We start from the raw sequence: 17,955 nt of genomic DNA on the forward strand, positions 1-17,955 counted from the left end.
CAGGTTTCTCCTTCCTAAACAGCTTCTACTCCAGGGAAAGGTTTTCTTGATTCTGACAGAGTCCCTTCTGCTGACCTTTATGTGTTTTTCTTTATTCTGTTTCATTAAGTTGAGGTCTAATTGACATAGCATCAAATTACTTGTAGGTGTACAATGCGATGTGCGGTATTTGTATATATTTACTGTTCTCAGTGTGTGGGTGGAGGGTCACAGAGAACAGCTTTGTGATGTAACAGAAGCAGAAGTGTAGGCCCAGTGAGGCTGAGTCCCCACAGCTGGTTGTCAGCAGAGAGGCCTGGTCTTCTGGGCTCGAAGAGCATTTTTTTTCACCATGTGGAATTCATTTGAACATACATTTAAATCCCTCCCCAGCGTCCATTTTTCAAGTTGAAGATGATCTTTTAGCCTTTCCCAAAACTTAGATATTTTCTTATTTTCTCCTAGTTCTAAAGTGAAAATTTCAGGGCACTTGGGTGGCTCAGTCAGTTAAGCATCCAACTTGGGCTCAGGTCATGATCTCATGGTTGATGAGTTTGAGCCCCATGTCGGGCTCTGTGCTGACAGCTTGGAGCCTGGAGCTTGCTTCGGATTCTGTGTCTTCCTATCTCTGCCCTTCTCCACTTGCACTCTGTCTCGTTCACTCTCTCAAAAATAATAAATAAGCATTAAAAAAAATAAAAAAAGAGTATATGCTTTTAAGTGAAACTTTTGCTGGTAATACAAACATATCTTCATGTGTATGTGTGATAAAAATGTATTTTTAGGGTTCCTGGGAGCTCAGTGAGTTGTGCGTCTGACTCTTGATTTTGGTTCAGGTCATGATCTCACAGTTTGTGAGTTTGAGTCCTGCATCAGGCTCTGTGTTGACCATGCAGAGCCTGCTTGGGAGTCTCTCTCCTGTCTCTGCCCCTCGCCTGCTCATGCTCTGTCCCTCTCAAAAAGAAATAAATAAACATTAAATCAATCAATCAATCAATAAAATAAAGTGAAAACATCTCTTGAGTTCTTATCCACTACATGTCAGTGATGAATGCACCGGGGGTACAGGAACCAACACCACAGCCCATCCTTCGAGGGCCTTGGAGTTTGAGGGAGATGTTGATAGCTTAGGGGTTGGTTGGGGTAAGAGGTAAGGTGTGTGTGTGTGTGTGTGTGTGTGTGTGTAGGTTAGGGCACAAGAAGAGGTGTCATCATGTCTGTGGGGCTTTAAGAGAAATGTTAAGGGAAGTTTTTACAAAAAGTGAGGTATTTTCACTGGGTCTGGAAGAAGGCACTGCCTGGCAGGTAAGGGGAGCATCCATTTTTAGCCTTCCAGTATTCAGCAATGTTTAAACACCGAAGTAATGCACTTGGCATTACTTCTGTGTGTGTGTGTGTGTGTGTGTGTGTGTGTGTGTGCGTGTGTATGCGCATGTCTTGAGTGGTAGTATTTGGACTAACAAGACCACGTTCATTTTGGAAAGGTCACTTCTGTTGCAATGTGGAGGGTGAACTGAAAGGAGAAAAAAAGGGGGAAATCCATTTAGGAGCTACAGTAAAAGCCCAGGAAAGAGACGATGGAAGATTTGTACTAGGGAAGGGCCGCATCAGGAGGCTAATCCACAGGATTTAGTGGCCCTTTGAATACTGAGCGTTGAGGCAGAGGATGAGGGCCGCAGAGGTGTCCAGTGTTGTGCTTTGGATCCTGGGGTTGGACGTCTTACTACTAGGTTTGCAGTTTTTCTGTTACGCATATCGGAAGTGTGGGCAGAGCATGAGCTGTGCGGTGGAAGACGAGGAATCCGACATCAGCTGCGTGGAACCTGAACAGCCTGGGAGTGTCCCGTGCGCACTGCCCTGTGGGCAGAGGGACACACGGCTCTGGAGAGCAAGGGAGAGAAGTACAAGAGGTGGAGTGCAGCCAAGGAGTGCACAGCTGGGTCCAAGGAGACATTAGCGAGTGAGAACAGGACCCCTCCCCAAGGGCAGGCAAAGTGGACTCAGGGAGGAGACTGAGTAGATATGCCTGACAGGCGGGAGGAGAACCAGAGCATGTGCTCACATTCTGTCTGGTGAGAGGTCTATTCCGGGCTTTAATGCAGATGGTCAAATCCTCTGTGCTCACACGGCCTTTCATTGGTGCATGTGTGAAGGAGGGAGAGGGGGAGAGGAAGGGGAGGGAGCAAGGGAGAGGAGGAAGGGAGAGAGGAAGGGGGAGAAGAAGGAGGAGAGGGGGAGGTGGCTAGGGAGAGGAGGGAGAGAGAATGGAAGATCTCTCTTCCTATTTTTTTGAATTGAGATGTAAGTGACCTATAACATTATGTAAGTTTAAGGTTACAGCATACTGATGTGATGCATTCATAGGGCAATATGATGGCCACTGGAGCACTAGCTAACACCTCTCCTGCCTCGCGTAATTTCCATTTCTTCTAGTGATGGGAACACTTAAGATCTAGTTTCTTAGCAAGTTTAATTTTTATAATTGTGGGGTTTTTTTTGGGGGGGGGTAGTCTGTGATCCCTGTACTGTGTATTAATTACATCTTCAGGGCTGATTTATCTACAGGCTGCAAGTATGCACCCTCGAACAACCTTCAGACAACACCTCTGCCATTTCCCACCCCCAACCTTTGTAACCACCAACCACATCCACTGTCTTCTCAAGTTCGGTTGTTTGTTTTAGGTCCCACATTTAAGGAATATCATATAGTATTTGTTTTTGTCTGTATGACTTACCTCACTTAACATAATGTCCTCAGGATCCATCCCTGTTGTTGCAAATGGCAGGATATGATTTTTTTCTTACGGCTGAGTAGTAGTCCATTTGTGTGTGTGTGTGTGTGTGTGTGTGTGTGTGTGTGTGTGTGTGTCTTCTTTATCCATTCACCCATCCTTGGAACTTATGTTGTTTCTGTACCTTGGCTACTGTCAATAATTCTGCCATCAACATGGGAGTGCAGATACAGCTTTCATAACCTGTTGTCATTTCCTTTGGGTACATACCCACAAGTGGGATTGCTGAGCTGTGTGGTAATTCTATTGTTAATTTCTTGAGGAACCTCCATACTGTTCTCTAAAGTGGCTGGGCCAGTTTACAATGCAGGTAGCGGTGAACAAGTGCTCCCTTTTCTCTGCATCCTCACCGATACTTGGTATCTCTTGTTTTCTTGATAGCGATTCTGACAGGCATAAGGTGACATCTCGTTGTGGTTTTGATTTGCATTTCCCTAATGGTGAGTGATGTTGAGCATCTTTCCACGTACCTGTTGGCCGTCTAGATGTCTTCAAAAAATGCCCATTTAGCTCGTCTGCTCATGGTTGAATCGGATTGTTGGCTTTTCTTGTTATTGAGTTGTATGAGTTCTTTGTAAATGTTGAATCTTAACCTCTTATCTGATCCATGGTTTGCAAATATTCTCTCCCATTGTTTAGGTTACCTTTTTATTTTGTTGTTTCTTTTGTAGTGCAGAAGCATTTAGGTTTGATGTAGCCCCCTTGTTGATTTAGTCCTTAGTTGTTTGTCCATTTGGAGTCATGTCAAAAAAAATCACTGCCAAGACCAATGTCAATGAGCTTGTGTATGTTTTTTCTAGGAATTTTATAGTATTAGATCTTCCATTTAAGTTTCTGGTCCATTTTGAGTTAATTTTTGTGAGTATTGTAAGATAGGGGTCCAATTTCATTTTTCTCCATGTAGTTAACCAGTTTTCCCAACACCGTTTGTTGAAGAGACTGTTCTTTCCCCATTGGATGTTCTTGGGGCTTATCAAGTACTAACTAACCGTACATGCAGTTTAATTCTGAGCTGTCTGTTCTGCTCTGTGTATCTGTGCATCTGCTTTTGTGCCAGTACCATATTGCTTTAATTACTACAGCTTTGTAGTGTAGTGTGAAATCAGGGAGCGTGATGCTTCCCCCTTTGTTCTTTCTCATGATGGCTTTGGCTATTTGGGGCCTTTTGTGGTTCAATACTAATTTTAAGATTGTTTATTCTATTCCTGTGAAAAATTCCTTGGCGATTTGATAGGGATGGCACTGAACTTACAGCTGGCTTTGGGTAGCATGGACTTTTAATAATATTAACTCTTCCAATCCATGAGCCATTTGTTTATGTCTTCTTTTATTTCTTTCAACCGCGCCTTGTAGTTTTCTTGTAAGGATCTTTCACTTCCTTGGTTAAGTTTATTCCTAGGTATTTCATTGTTTTTAATGCGATTGTAAATGGGATAGTTTTCTCTATTTTTTTCAGCTATTTCTTTGTCAGTATATTGAAATGCAACTTGTTTCTGTGTATTGATTTTACATCCTGCAGCTTCACTGAATGCATTGATTAGATTGAATAGTTTTTTAGTTGAGTCTTTGGGGTTTTCAATATATAAGATCATATCATTTGCAAATAGTGACATTTTTACATCGTCCTTTCCAATTGGAATGCCTTTGACTTCTTTGTCTTACCAGATTGCTCTAGACGGGACTTCTAGTACTATGTTGAATGGGAGCAGTGACAGCGATCATCCTGAGGCTCTCCTTCTGTTTCAATATTTTATTCAAGTTTTATTTTAAGTGATGATAATTAAAACATTTGAAGGGGAGTCTAACTCCAAACAAAAGGGAAGACGACAATGAAACCAATAAGCTTCTAAACTGCCGAGTGGTGACCGTGCAGCGGAAGTCAGATTTAGATCCCAGGGATTGTCACCATGTGACTGCAGTGACAGACACTCTTCCCAGCTTGCAGTTGGAGCTCTTGGGGTGAGGGCAGCAAACCAGCAAGAGAGAGGATTAAGTCCTGAATCGTCGCCTTCATCGCACCCACCCTCTCTATCCCAAAATGGCATAGAAGAAACTTGACTGTACCCCACAGACTGCTTTGGTGTCAAGGACGTGGTGGAGTAGGGTAGAAAGAGGTCATGAAGATTCTTCCTAGAAACCCCTTTCAGATGAGTTTGTGCACAGCATCAAACAAGGAGCCTCTCCTCATTCAGGGCGGGAAACCCAGGTTTAAGTCTCAGAAAGTCACAATTTCATTCATGTACTCGATATGGATTTACAAAGTGCCTTTGTACTTTGTGAGTTCCCCCTAAGACTACAGGTGAAAGGATGTTTTTGGAATCAGATTTCTTATGTACCTTTGAAATGGTAACACCTTCAAGCTGAATCATCTTTAACTTGGAGGTCTAACATGGTGTTCAGCAAAATCGCATCCAGATGTGCAATATTGAAAGGCACGCTAAGTTCCGAAGTTAGCTATGCTGCAAAATAATTTTAAATCAAACAATTGTATGGTATTCATTTATGCTGGAAGTTCCAGTCCCAGACCAAGCTGGTGGCCCTGGCATTGATGTTCTTGCTGTCTGGCAGAGCTGACGACATTGGTTTGATACCCGGCTTCACAATCTGGATGTACCCTGGACCCATCAGGCTGGAGCCATTCCCTTTCGCCAGGAAGCAGGTTTCAGGGTCGATCTGATACTTGGCTGGTATTCCAAAGTGAGTGTCACTGTTTCCTGCTGTCCAACTGAGACTGGCAGACTTTTCCAACTTCTTGTTCACCTTCTGGCAAACAGAGCCTCCAGACCCTGTCCTGTCATTAACATTGATGCGAGGCTGGAATTCTTCAGTCCTGTAGCCAACTGCAAAGTTTCTCTGGGTCTCTTGGGAATTTATGGTCTCAAGATTTGTCTTATGGCCAGCCAGCCAACCCTGGTAACTCAGCACACAGCACCCTGGATTGAAGGCCTGGTGATGTCGAAATCCAGGCTGATGTGCTCCTGCCTGTATCCTGCCTCAAATTTATCATCTCCACCGCCTCCGCCCAGTGTAGGTGATCTCCCACAGTAATGTTGGTGCCTAGCGTGTGGTCAGATTCCATCTCTCCACAAATGTCAGACCATATTTAGTCCATCTGTACTTGGTTTCCAGATTGCCTGTCACTTCGGTGGCCTCAGGGTTGGCTGAGCCTGAGCCGGTAGATTCCAGACCATTCTCAGATTTTGTTTTCAGATCTGTTTTTTTTTTTTTAAAGGTAAATCCATAGCCCTTGGTGAAGACGATCCTGGCAGATTTGCCAAGACGTGCATACACGGGAGGCACAGCCGTCTTTTGCTTATGGGCAGCTGGGGTGGCAGGGGGCGGGGCTTCAGTGCCTGTCTGTTTTTCTTGTGTGAGTTTTATAAATTGTCTTTTAAGGAATTTGATGCATTTATATGGGAGATTAAATTCAGGGCCATAGAGTTGTTTATAGTATTCCTTTGTCATCCTTTTAACGTCCACAGGATCAGTAGTGGTGGCCCTTCTTTTATTTTTGATAATAGTAATTTGTGTCTTTGCTTTTTTTTTTTTTAAGTAGCTTGGCTAGAAGTTTGTCAATTTTATCAATCTTTTCAAAGAATTAGCTTTTGGAGCACCTGGGTGGCTCAGTCGGTTAAGTGTCCAACTTCAGCTCAGGTCATGATCTCACAGCTTGTGAGTTCAAGCCCCACGTCAGGTTCTGTGCCAACAGCTCGGAGCCTGGAACCTGCTTCGGATTCTGTGCCTCCACTCTCTCGCTCTCTGCCCCTCCCTTGCTTGCGCTCTGTCTCTCCCTTTCTCAAAAATAAATTTTTAAAAAAGTATTAGGTATTTAAAAAAAAACAACAACCAGCTTTTGGTTTCGTTGACTTTCTTTGTTGATTGTCTCTGTTCAATTTCATAAATTTTTGCTGTAATTTTGTAATTCCTCTTCTTCTTTATTACTTTGGATTTAATTTTCTCTTCTCTTTCCAGTTTTCTAAGGTGGAAGCTTAGATGATTGATTTAGAACTTTCATCTTTTCTAGCGTATGCTTTCAACAATATAAACTTTCCTCCAAGCACTATTTTCCCTACATCCTACAAATTTTGATAAGTTGTATTTTACTTAGTTGAAAATATTAAAAAGAATTTGTCTTGACACTGCTATGACCCATGTGTCACTGAGTTTTTTCATCACCAAGCATTTGGGGATTTTCCAGCTCTCCTTCTGTTACTGATTTCTAGTTTGTTCCACTGCAGTCAGAAAGCAAACGTGTGTGTTTCATGACTCAGAATGTGGTCTGTCTTGGTGCATGTTCTATGTGAGCCTGAGAGGGATATATATTCTGCTGTTGGTAAAGAATTCTTTAAATGTCAGTTAGATACAGTTGATTGATGGTGTTGTTCAGTTCAACCATGTCCTCATTGGTTTTTTGCCCACTGATCTGTCCATTACTGACAGCGGCATGCAGGTGTCTCAAAAATCAATAGTGGACTCATTCATTTATTTTAGTTCTATTAGTTTCTGCTTCATGTATTTTGACTCTCTGTTTTTAGGTACACACACATTAAAGATTATTGTGTCTTCTTGGAGAATTGACCACTTGGTCATCATAGAATGAATGCCCTTCTTTATCCTGATAATTTGACTTGCTCTGATGTCTGCTTTGTTTGAAATTATTACTACTCCAGTTTTCTTTCGGTGAGTGTTAGCATGGTTTATCTTTATCCACCCCTTCACTTTTATTTTATCTGTGTCTTTGTATTTAGAATAGGTTTCTTGTAGACAGCATGTAGTTGGGCCTTATTTTTTAATCCAATTCAATAGCCTCTGTATTTTTTTTTTTTTGTATGTTTTGACCGTTGATGTTTAAAAGAGTAATTTATGGGGCACCTGGGTGGCTCAGTTGGTTGAGAGTCCGACTTTGGCTCAGGTCATGATCTCCCGGTTCATGGGTTCAAGCCCTGCATCGGGCTCTGTGCTGACAGCTCGGAGCCTGGAACCTGCTTCACATTCTGTGTCTTCCTCTCTCTCTGCCCCTGCCACCCCTCCCCCACACTCTGTCTCTCTCTTTCTCAAAAACAAACGTTAAAAAATTTTTTTAGAAAGGATAATTTATATAGTTTGATTAATATTGACCATATTTGTTTTCATTTGTTGCTTTTGCTCTTTGTTCCTTTGTCTTCCACTTTTTTCCTGCATTCTCTAATTTTAATGGAACACTTATATGATTTAATTGTCCTTCTCAGCATATCAATTGTTCTTCTTTTATTACTTTTCTTAGTGGTTGCCCTTGAGTTTTCAATATACGTTTACAACTAAGCCACATCGACTGTCAGATAAGACTGCTATTTCATGAGTAGTGCAAGGATCTTACACGGAGTCTTCCACCCCCTCCCCCCATCCTTTATAACATTTCTGCCATTCATTTCACTGAGCAGCAAACTATAGTCACCAAATTTGGTGCTGCTATCATTATTTTGAACAAACTGTACTCTCTTACATCAATTAAGAATAAGAAAAATAAAATATTATATTTTTACCTTCATTTATATTTTCTGTAACACTCTTCCTTTCTTTATGTAGATCTGAGCTTCTGACCTATATTTTTCTTTTTTTCTGATGATCCTCTTTTAATGCTTCTTGCAAGGCAGGTCTATTGCTACCAAATTCCCTCAAGTTTTGTTTGTCTGAGAAGATCCTTATTTCTCCTTTATTTTTGAAGGATAGTTTTGCTGAATACAGAATTCTAGGTTGGTGTGTTTTTTCTTTAACCCTTTAAATATTTTACTCCTCTCTATCGCTTGCATGGTTTCTGAGGGGAAGTCCAGTGTCATTCTTTCTCTTGCTTTTCTGTGTGTAAGGTGTTCCCCCACCTCCTTTCAGCTTCTTCCAAGATTTTTTCTTTGTCTTTGACTTTCTGCAGTTTGAATATGATATGCCTAGGTGTCGATTTTTTAAGGTATATATCCTGCTTGATGGACTGTTAGCTTTCTGGATTTGTGGTTTGGTGTCTGTCCTTAATTTTGGAGAATTCTGTCACCAAGGCTTCAGTATTTTTTCTGTTCTTCCTTGCTCCCGTTCTCCTCTTCTGGTGTTTCCATCACAGGTATGGTTTACCTCTTGTAATTATCCCACAGATCTTGGATAGGCCATTCCATCCTGTTATTAGGTTTTTTTTTTTCCTTTTTGCATTGCAGTTTTGGAACTCCCTATTGGCATTTCTTCAAGTTTATTGTTGTCTCCTCCTTCATTAGCCACCCTGATCTGTGGATTAACTGTTTTTATAGTGTTTTTGATTTCTACTATTTTAAAAAAACTCTTTCTTATAGTTTTCGTCTCTACTTTCATTGCCCATTTGTTCTTGCTTGTTGTTCACCATTTTCATTAGAACTCTACATGCATCAGCTGTGGTTTTGAACTCCCAGTCTGCTCGTTCCAACATCTCTTCCACATCTGAGTCTGGTTCTGACACCTGCTCTGTTTTGCTCTTTCGTGTGCCTTGTAATTTTTTGTGGAAAGCTGGACATGTTTTCCCAGGTGAAAGGAATTGCAGTAAATGGGCGTTTGGTGTGGAGCTTATCTGACTTGGAGCCAGGCTGTGCTTCCTGGGTGCTGTGGCTGTAGCTGTGAGAGGCTGATGGTTCCTCTGTGTCCTTGTTGTTGTCTCCCCTGTGTATTTTGGTTTCCCTAGAGACTCTTTATTTGTATATTTATTTATTTTTAATTTATTATTATTTTTAAAACGTTTATTTATTTTTGGGAGAGAGAAAGTGCAAGTGGGGGAGGAGCAGAGGGAGAGGGAGACACAGAATCTCAAGCAGGCTCCGGGCTGTGAGCTGCCAGCACAGAGCCTGATGCGGGGCTCACACTCATGAGCCGTGAGATCATGACCTGAGCCAAAATTGGACACTCAACCGATTGAGCCACCCAGGGGCCCCTAGAGACCCTTTTTAAATAAAATCTAAAAGATGCAATTCTTCCCATTGTATTCTTTGGTTCTTATACAAGGGAAACATTTTATAATCCTATGACTAGACCCCAGTCTTTTAGTGAGCCTGTGCCCCCCTGGGCCATGACTTCTACAAGTGTTCCTTGGGTTTTTACCCTCTTGGATGTGACAGGCTAAAAGTAACTGATTTGGTGTCGTAGACTCTAAGTCTAAAGTTCTCTTGTCTAGCAAAAGAGCAGATGCAGGATTAAAACAAGAGATGGCTCATGTCCGGGAAAAAGACAAGAGCCCTGAATAAGGGTCCTTGCTCCATATTTATTCAGATCAGAAGTCTTGCAAACGTGATGGGCATGTACAAAGAGGCAAGTAAACTAGGAACATTAACTTGTGGATATGAGGGGGGAAAGAGGATTTTGAAGATATACAGTGTTTGGGGTTTGGGTCAATGTGAAACAAATCCAGGCGCCAGGCAGATGGGTAGATGGTTGTTAACAGCAGACAGAAGGCACTGTGCCTGTTTATCTTTGCCAGCCTAGGGGATGAGACAGATAGGGGAAATAACCTCAGGGTTAATAAGCCACCTTTTCTTTTGTTAACCATCTCCACTCTGGGCTGCTTTGCCTGCAGCGCAGTGGTCCAAAGTCCAATTCACCAATTTACCTAACCTGGCCCTGTTCTCCTATAAAAGCAGCTTTCTGCTATAGTACTACATTTGGGGTACTTTCACCCTGAATATCTAATCTTGTTATTCCTGTGTATTGGGCACCTTTGTGCCGTTTCTATTTCAGGCCTTTGCCTCTCTCTCTCTCTCTATTTTTGGGGGCTTAGCACCCCCTCCCTATTTGGGGGTGCCTTTGCACCTCCCTATTCCTGGCACCTTTGTGCCTCCCTATTCTTGGGGTGTCTTTGCCCTATTCTTGGACTGCCAATCTGGTTTACCCAAACTCGGGTGTGAGCATTTATGACTTTGTATGTCTTTATGCCTTGTTAACTCATTGGTGTAAGCCCAGGGGATTCCTAAGCTTACCCCCACAGTTTGGGTATTCCCGTTCCTCTGTGGAAGGCTAGAGGTGGCTGTGGTTGTGTGTTTTCTTTCCCCCAGGTGATAGGCTTTGGAAAATCCAATAAGTTAGGCTTTGGTGAAATAGTTTCTTCCCAGGACAGGCTGTAAAAGTACAGGTACCTGGATGTGTTTCAGAATTGCTACTTTCTCTTCATCCTGCCATAAGCAGGAGGTGATTTTTCTCCGATCTTGGGAACCTGGTATGGCTCCTGCCCATCTCCCCAAACTTTTTGAGCAGTGCTTTGCCCCATGACCTCAATTCTCTGATGGGCCCAAGAATAGTTGTTGATTTTCAGTTTCTTCTTGTGAAGATAGGAATGATGGCTTCTAGGTTCATCAGAAACCAGAAATCTTCTCCTGCACTTCTGAAGGACAGTTTGGCTGGATACAGAATTCTTGCTTTTCAGTGTTTAAATTCCAGTACTTTGAGTACATTATCTCACTATCCCATGGCCTTTCTGCTTTCTGATGATACATCAGCTGTTAACCTTCCTTATTGAGGATGTTTTACCCGTGATGAGTCTGTCCTCTCATGCTTCAGGAGTCTCTGTCTCTGATTTTATGGTATATCTGGTGTGGCTGTCTTTGAATTTATCCTGTTTGGGTCTTGTTGAGCAAATTGGTAGATAGATTCATGTCTTTTATCAAATTTGGGAAATTTTCAGCTATTGTTTCTCACGATAAACTTTTGACCTCTCTCTCTTTCCCCTCCTTCTGAGTCTCAATAGACATATACTGGTGTGCCTGATGGTGTCCCCCAAATAGCTGAGGTTTTGTTAATTTGTATTCATTCTTTCATTTTTTTCTGTTCCTCAGACTGGATATGCCTAATTGTCTTTCTTATCTTCAAATTTACGGATTCGTTCTTTTGCCTATTCAAATCTGCTATGAAACTCTTTTACTGAATCTCTCATTTCAGTTATCGTACTTTTTAGCTCCAGAATTTCCAGTTGGCTTCTTTTCATAATTTCTTTCTCTTTATTGATAGTCTTTATTTGATGGGCCATCATTCCCATACTCTAGTTTTTATCACACAGTGTTTCCTTTATCTCTTTGAGCATATTTAAAATAGCTGATTTTATGCTAGTAATAGTAGGTCCAACATCTGGACTTTTTCAGTGAGTTCTTATTGACTGATTCCTGTCCCTCTGTGTATGGGCCATACTTTCTTGTTTCTTGGCATGCCTCATAATTTTTTGTTGAAAACTTTACATTTTGTATATTATAGCGTGACAGCTTTGCACTCTCCCCCTTCCCCAGGTTTGTTGTTCTTGCTTCTTATTGTAGTAGTGGGTAGTGGTTGTTTGTTTAGTGACTTTTCTGAATGAATTTTGTAAATCTGTATTCTTTGTCACGTATGGCCACTGAACTGTCTGCCCCGTTAGCTTAGTGGTCAGCTAATGATTTAGCAGAGATTCTTTAAATGACCAGGACAAAAAAACAAACAACCCCCCCAACTCCCAGTGTTTGCTGAGGGGCTGGTGTTGGGGCATAGCTTCAACACTTAGCTTTCCCAGAGCCTCAGGGTCAGCCACAGGTGAGAGCTTACAATCTCTCCTGAGCCTGTATGTAGCCTTGGGCATGCATGTGGTCTTCTAGAGTCCCAGAAATATGTGGGAGCTTTTCACAGCCCTTATTCCCCAAAGCTCCTTATTCCCTAGTCTTTCTGCCCTGCCGTTTTGGCCGATGTATTTGTGATCCATTAGCCACTGCCTCATGCATCAGTGACTAAAACATATGCCTGGAAAGGTTTTCAACAAGTGACTCCCAGATAGCAGCTTTATCATTAGGCCAGAAACCCAAGCCCTCTGAGCATGTCTTCCAAGAAATCTCCAAACAGATCAAATAATGGCAATTCTTTTCAAGTAAGGTCCATTCTGCCCCTCTGGTGCCCATCCCAGGATGTACTCTGTTATTTTATTTTATTTTTTAAAAAATTATTGTTTTTTTAAAAGATTTATTCACCTTTGAAAGAGAGAGACAGAATGCGAATGGGGAAGGGGCAGAGACAGAGGGAGACACAGAATCTGAAGCAGGCTCCAGGCTCCAAGCCGTCAGCATGGAGCCTGATGCGGGGCTCAAACTCACAGACTGCAAGATCATGACCTGAGACGAAGTCGGCCGCCCAACTGACTGAGCCACCCAGCCGCCCCTCTGTTATTTTAAAGGCTAACACTCATTTGAGTCCTGCGGTACTTACCCTGCGGGGCTAGGGTAAGTTGAAATGTTGCTTACAGATATTCAGGCATTTTTCTGGAATGAATGTCCCCCAGGTTACCACAAGGTTTGGGGCAGATTCCAGAGTTCCAAAGGAGTTTATTCTGCCTCTTTTTTGTTCCATTGATTTTTATGCAGATGTGGATTTGTGGAGTTCCTTACCCTAACAATTTTTGCTTTCATCACTCAGGAATGAGTTTCTTAAGAGAGAATATGTTCTGTATTTTATTACTTTACGTACTGAGCAAACGTTTGGTCACAGGATAGACGTTTGCTACATACTTGTTGCATAAATGAACTCATGGATCAGTAGGAATTGAAAACAGAGACGTTGAGAAGCTTGGCCGTGACTGGAAGTAGGTATGCGGTGCCTAGGAGGGTGAGTAGTTTTGAGAGAAGTTTTTTGTTTGTTTTTAATTGAACACGTTTATAGGATGTGGGGAGGAAACCACTGAAGAGGGAACATTCAAAAAGTCTCTCTTTACTACGTGACTGTGTTCACCATCTTTGTTCTTGGCAATGGTGTGACTCTGGCGCTAAGTCAGTCTGTGGTTCACTTCATCCTGAGCTCTTTCCTTTCACATCTGTTTGCTTAGTGTCCCTACAGTAGATATTTATGGGTAAATAGATTCTTTTTTACAATGCTTTTTTAAGATAGAATTCACATACCATAAATTTTCACTCGTTTTAACTGTATGCTCCAGTGAGTTTTAGTTTATTTATAGAGTTGTGCAACTATCACCACTATTACCCAATTTTAGAACATTTCCACCGCCTCAGAAGAGTCCCTTGTGGCCACATGCAGTCCTCCCCACCCCTTTACCCCTAGTCTTTGGCGAGCATGGATTCACTTTCCGTGCTTGTGGAGTTTAGGTTTTGTGCTCACCGTGGGGGCTTGAGTGTGGCTCGATGGTCCTTCCCAGGCAGAGCCGAGACCCCCACCCACCCTGTGGGCTCCTACCACAAGCCAGGTTAGCTGGGAAACCTCAGTGGACTCTTCTCAACAAGGGTGCTTGCTAGAATAAAGCCCATTTCCCCAAGTCAACCAACATACGCCGTAAATTAGCTTTACCTCTTCCCCTTCTACAGTGACCCTAGCTACGGAGAATTCTTGGGAAAATTGAGAAAATAGTCCCTTCAGACCACGTGTCTGTAGGCTAATTGTATTGTGGAATCCTGACTGAGAAAGGCTGTAATGAGAAAGCTTGGGAAGTGGGCTCAGGCTTCCAGAGACTTCCGAACGAGGAGGTACTTCCATGCCTAGCTGTTGTGTGGAGCTAAGGATGCAGGATTCCTGTCCTGGAGGAGCTGATAGCCCGTAGGGGTTGCGGATGCCAGGCTCACGTGACACCTCAGAGAGGAAGATAACGGATCCCAGGTGGCAAGAGGATCGTCCCCTTCCTCATTGGCTCACTGAGAGGAGAGAAAGTTAAGCTGGCTTGGGGAGGGGGGGTGCTGGGCAGATGTTTCCCCAACCTGTATTCTTCTGGGGAAGAATGTCTTAAATTTCTCCCCACAATGTTTTCAAGGAAGCCACAGACCAGCATCTTATTATGCAGGAGAGGTGTCAAGCTGGGTTGGGTCTCATCTTCAGTGGTAGTGACCTTGTTCAAGAAGCGGACCTCTGGAGGGTCTTGGACTCCTTGGGGAACCGCTGGAAACACCAGTGTGTTTAGTCAAATATACAGGAATATGCATTTGTATAACATGGAGTGATCTCAAGCACATCACAAAATACTCACAAGGCATTTGACTAAATATCATGCTAGGTCTGGTGTTTCTTTCTTTCTTTCTTTTTCTAATGTTTATTTATTTTTGAGAGAGAGAGAGAGAGAGAGAGAGAGAGAGAGAGAATGAATGAATGAATGAATGAATCTGAAGCAGGCTCCAGGCTCTGAGCCATCAGCACAGAGCCCAACGCCGGGCTTGAACTCACAAGCTGTGAGATCATGACCTGAGCCGAAGTTGGATGCTTAACCGACTGAGCCACCCAGGCACGCTGGGTCTGGCTTTTCTGTCATTTGCTGCCAGCTCTTGCTGGACAGTTGACACCAGGTTGCAGATTTTAGGAAAAGTTTTTAGGATAAAAATTCAAAATTGGGAAAATTCTGTCCAATATTTGTGTGCACACATGAAGTGGTCAAAGATGGCACCATTTTCCCCTTGTTGGGGCAGGGAGGGCGGGCATTGTTTGAAAACTGCTCACTGCAGTGTAGGAGCTCTCCTTCTCTATCCGCTGCCTGCTGGCCATTCTTCTTCCTTTTCCGTGGGAGGGGGCTGTGTCCTGGCCTCTTGTTGCCTCGCTCTGTGATGGGGAAGCAGAGGGGGAAACCCAGTCGGCTGAGAGTTCTAGACCCAGTTGGTGCATCGTCGCCTGATGACTTTGGGCAAGCCAAAGATCTCTTTTGCTTTATTTTCCTTATCTGCAAAATAGAAATGATAATATTCCCTTGCTGATGTCACAGTATTTTTCCCATGAAAATCAAGTGAAGGAAGTCATTAATGTGTGAATATAAAGGGTAATTACTTGTTTTGCTTGAAGATGATGCCCTCACTGTCCAGTCTCTCCCCAGGCCATAAGGTGATGGATTCCCTGTAATAGCTGCCTCTGTGATGGTCCCCAGGGATCCCGCCTTGTGGGATTCGTGCCCTGCGTGCTTGTCATCACACGGTTGTATAGTGTATTGTTCTATGTGGCCAGTAGGATGTGGCAGGAGTGATGTCGTATCACTTGAGATTAGGCTATAAAAGATCACTGGTGATCACTTACTCTGGGAAAGCCAGCCACCTTGTCACCATCTGCTATTCTGTGGAGAATTCCACATGATGAGGCCTCTGGCTGGTAGCCATCTGATTGAACTTCGGAGTAGCTGTTTCCTAGAAGTAGACATTCCAGACCGCAGCCCTGGCCGAGAGACCCTAAGTCAAAGAGACCCCGCTGAGTCATTCCAAGACTCCTGACTCTCAGAGACGACTTTGTGAGTTGCTAGCATCTGGTTTCGGCCACTCTGTTCTGGGGTAAGTTGTTATGCTGCGATACGTAACTAGTACGTTCCTCAAATAGAAACGTGTATGCATTTGCCCACAGAATCCGTGCTGGTCACATGGAGGGTAAGTGAAAGCAAAGGAGGGAGTGGCTGGAAGGCAGAGCGTAGACGTCGTAGACGTGCACGTGAAGCTTTCTTCCCCACCGAGGCCGCGTGTCCTGCACAGATGCCCAGAGCAACCCCACAAGCACCCTCTCCCCAACTTGCGTGACCCGCCAGCGGGCGTGTTTCCGGGCGTGAAGGCCAGAGCCATGGTTTCAAATGAGTCCTGCCTCGCACCTCTCCTGAGCGACACGGCCCCGCGTGTGACCCTCAGCCTTTGGAGGGATAGGCGACTTCAGAAGCCCAAATCGAAAAGGCATAATCTCACTGTGAGGAGGTCATCCTGTCTTCCCGGGGGACCTCCATCCACGCCTTCCTGTGTCTGCGCATGCTTTTCTTCCCGCCCTGAGCCGGGTCCTGGTTGCCGCCCTGGGGTGGCCCAAGGAGTGGCTGTTACGGGGACCGGTGTGGCTGTGGGGCTGTGGGCCGAGGCGGCTGTCTCTGTGTCGGGCTGGAGCCTGCAGTTCACGGGACGTGCAGCTGGAGGTCAGGGCCTTTCATCGGCGAGCTGGACACACGCCTCTGGCACAGGAGTCAGGCCTGCTGACGGGGTGTGGGGGGAGAGGGCAGCAGTGGGTGCCCGTGGGGTGAGCCACCAGGCGAGGGCCGTGAGTGAGGGACACGCGGCTGCTGCAGGCGGGCCTGTCTGCTGCGCCCTGACCAGAAATGTGCGGGAGAGGGGGCTTCTGGGAGAGGTCGGGCCTGGCCGTCGCCTCCCTGGGAAGCCACCACACCTGTCCCCCAACACCTCGCCCACTCAGGGCCAGGTAAAACAAGCCCACTACAAATCACTTTGTCGTTACTCCTGCTAAGGGCAGTACTCAAAGTTGGTACTCCTCCTGAGAGTGGTACTCAAAGGTTTGGTGTCAGGCCAGTTTTCTGTTCATGAAGATTATCGAGGGTCCCACCGATTTTTGTTCGTGCAGGTTATGGCTATAGATATTTGTCATTTTAAAAATTAAAGGAATGGATGTATATTAACTTATGTATAAATAAGAATAATAAACTATCACGTGCTAAAATAGATGACATCTTTTAACAAAAATAACTAATTTAATAAAAATAAAAAAATTTAGTGAGAAAGAGGGACATCATTTTACATTTGCAAATATTTTTAACGCCTGCCTATTAAAGGTCCTTCAGTGCCTGTTCGTTAAGAATCTCCTTCTGCCTTCAGTGATACTCCCCGTCGTGTGACCTCTGTCATGATACCCCTCATTGTGTGGCCTCTGTCGTGATACCCCTCGTCGTGTGACCTCTGGAGAGTTCCCCTGTACACATAAGAGCGAGAGGGAGAAAGTGATTAGGAAAACAGCTGTGACTTCACAGAGCCCCCAGAAGGGGGCAGCGCAGGAGTCCGGGCGTGGATGCCGCCCTCCATGTGCCCAGACAGAAGCCTGTCCTGGAGCAGCGTGCACGGCCTTGGAACGGGTCAGCCTTGCGGGCAGCCTCACTGAGTTCCGGGACCGGTTTCGACACACCCCCAAAGTCGTGCACGGCTGGGAGACGTGGCCTCCGTGTGGACATTTCCCCATCTCGGCGCCTCACCCACCCCTGCCATGTCCACCGGGTGGACCTGAAACCACGTCCCCGCACCGCTTGCCTGCTTATCACTGTGGCTCTGTCTTTCACGTGCTGTTACTTTCTGGGTTGATTATAAGGCAAAACTCTTCTCCCGGGAGGTATATTTGTCAAGAAACCGACTGCTGCTCAAAATGATGATGTGAAGTCTTATAATATCCTTTTTATAAATCAAAGCCTTTATTTGGAAAAAGAGTCCTCTAAAAGAGCCACATTTTCTTTTCACCCTGGCCCTCAGCACAG

At 44.2% G+C, this 17,955-nt stretch overlaps 1 protein-coding gene and 1 pseudogene across 1 annotated transcript in view; one reads left to right on the plus strand and one right to left on the minus strand.

Annotated features, from left to right (window-relative positions):
• Positions 1-17,955, plus strand: part of S1PR3 (sphingosine-1-phosphate receptor 3) — a 255,929-nt gene that overhangs the window by 46,267 nt on the left and 191,707 nt on the right. The gene's annotated exons all lie outside the window — the stretch shown is intronic.
• LOC122205505 lies at positions 5,272-6,236 on the minus strand (annotated as a pseudogene).

The sequence above is a fragment of the Panthera leo genome, chromosome D4 (genome assembly GCF_018350215.1).
Source record: "Panthera leo isolate Ple1 chromosome D4, P.leo_Ple1_pat1.1, whole genome shotgun sequence".
Taxonomy (NCBI): domain Eukaryota; kingdom Metazoa; phylum Chordata; class Mammalia; order Carnivora; family Felidae; genus Panthera; species Panthera leo.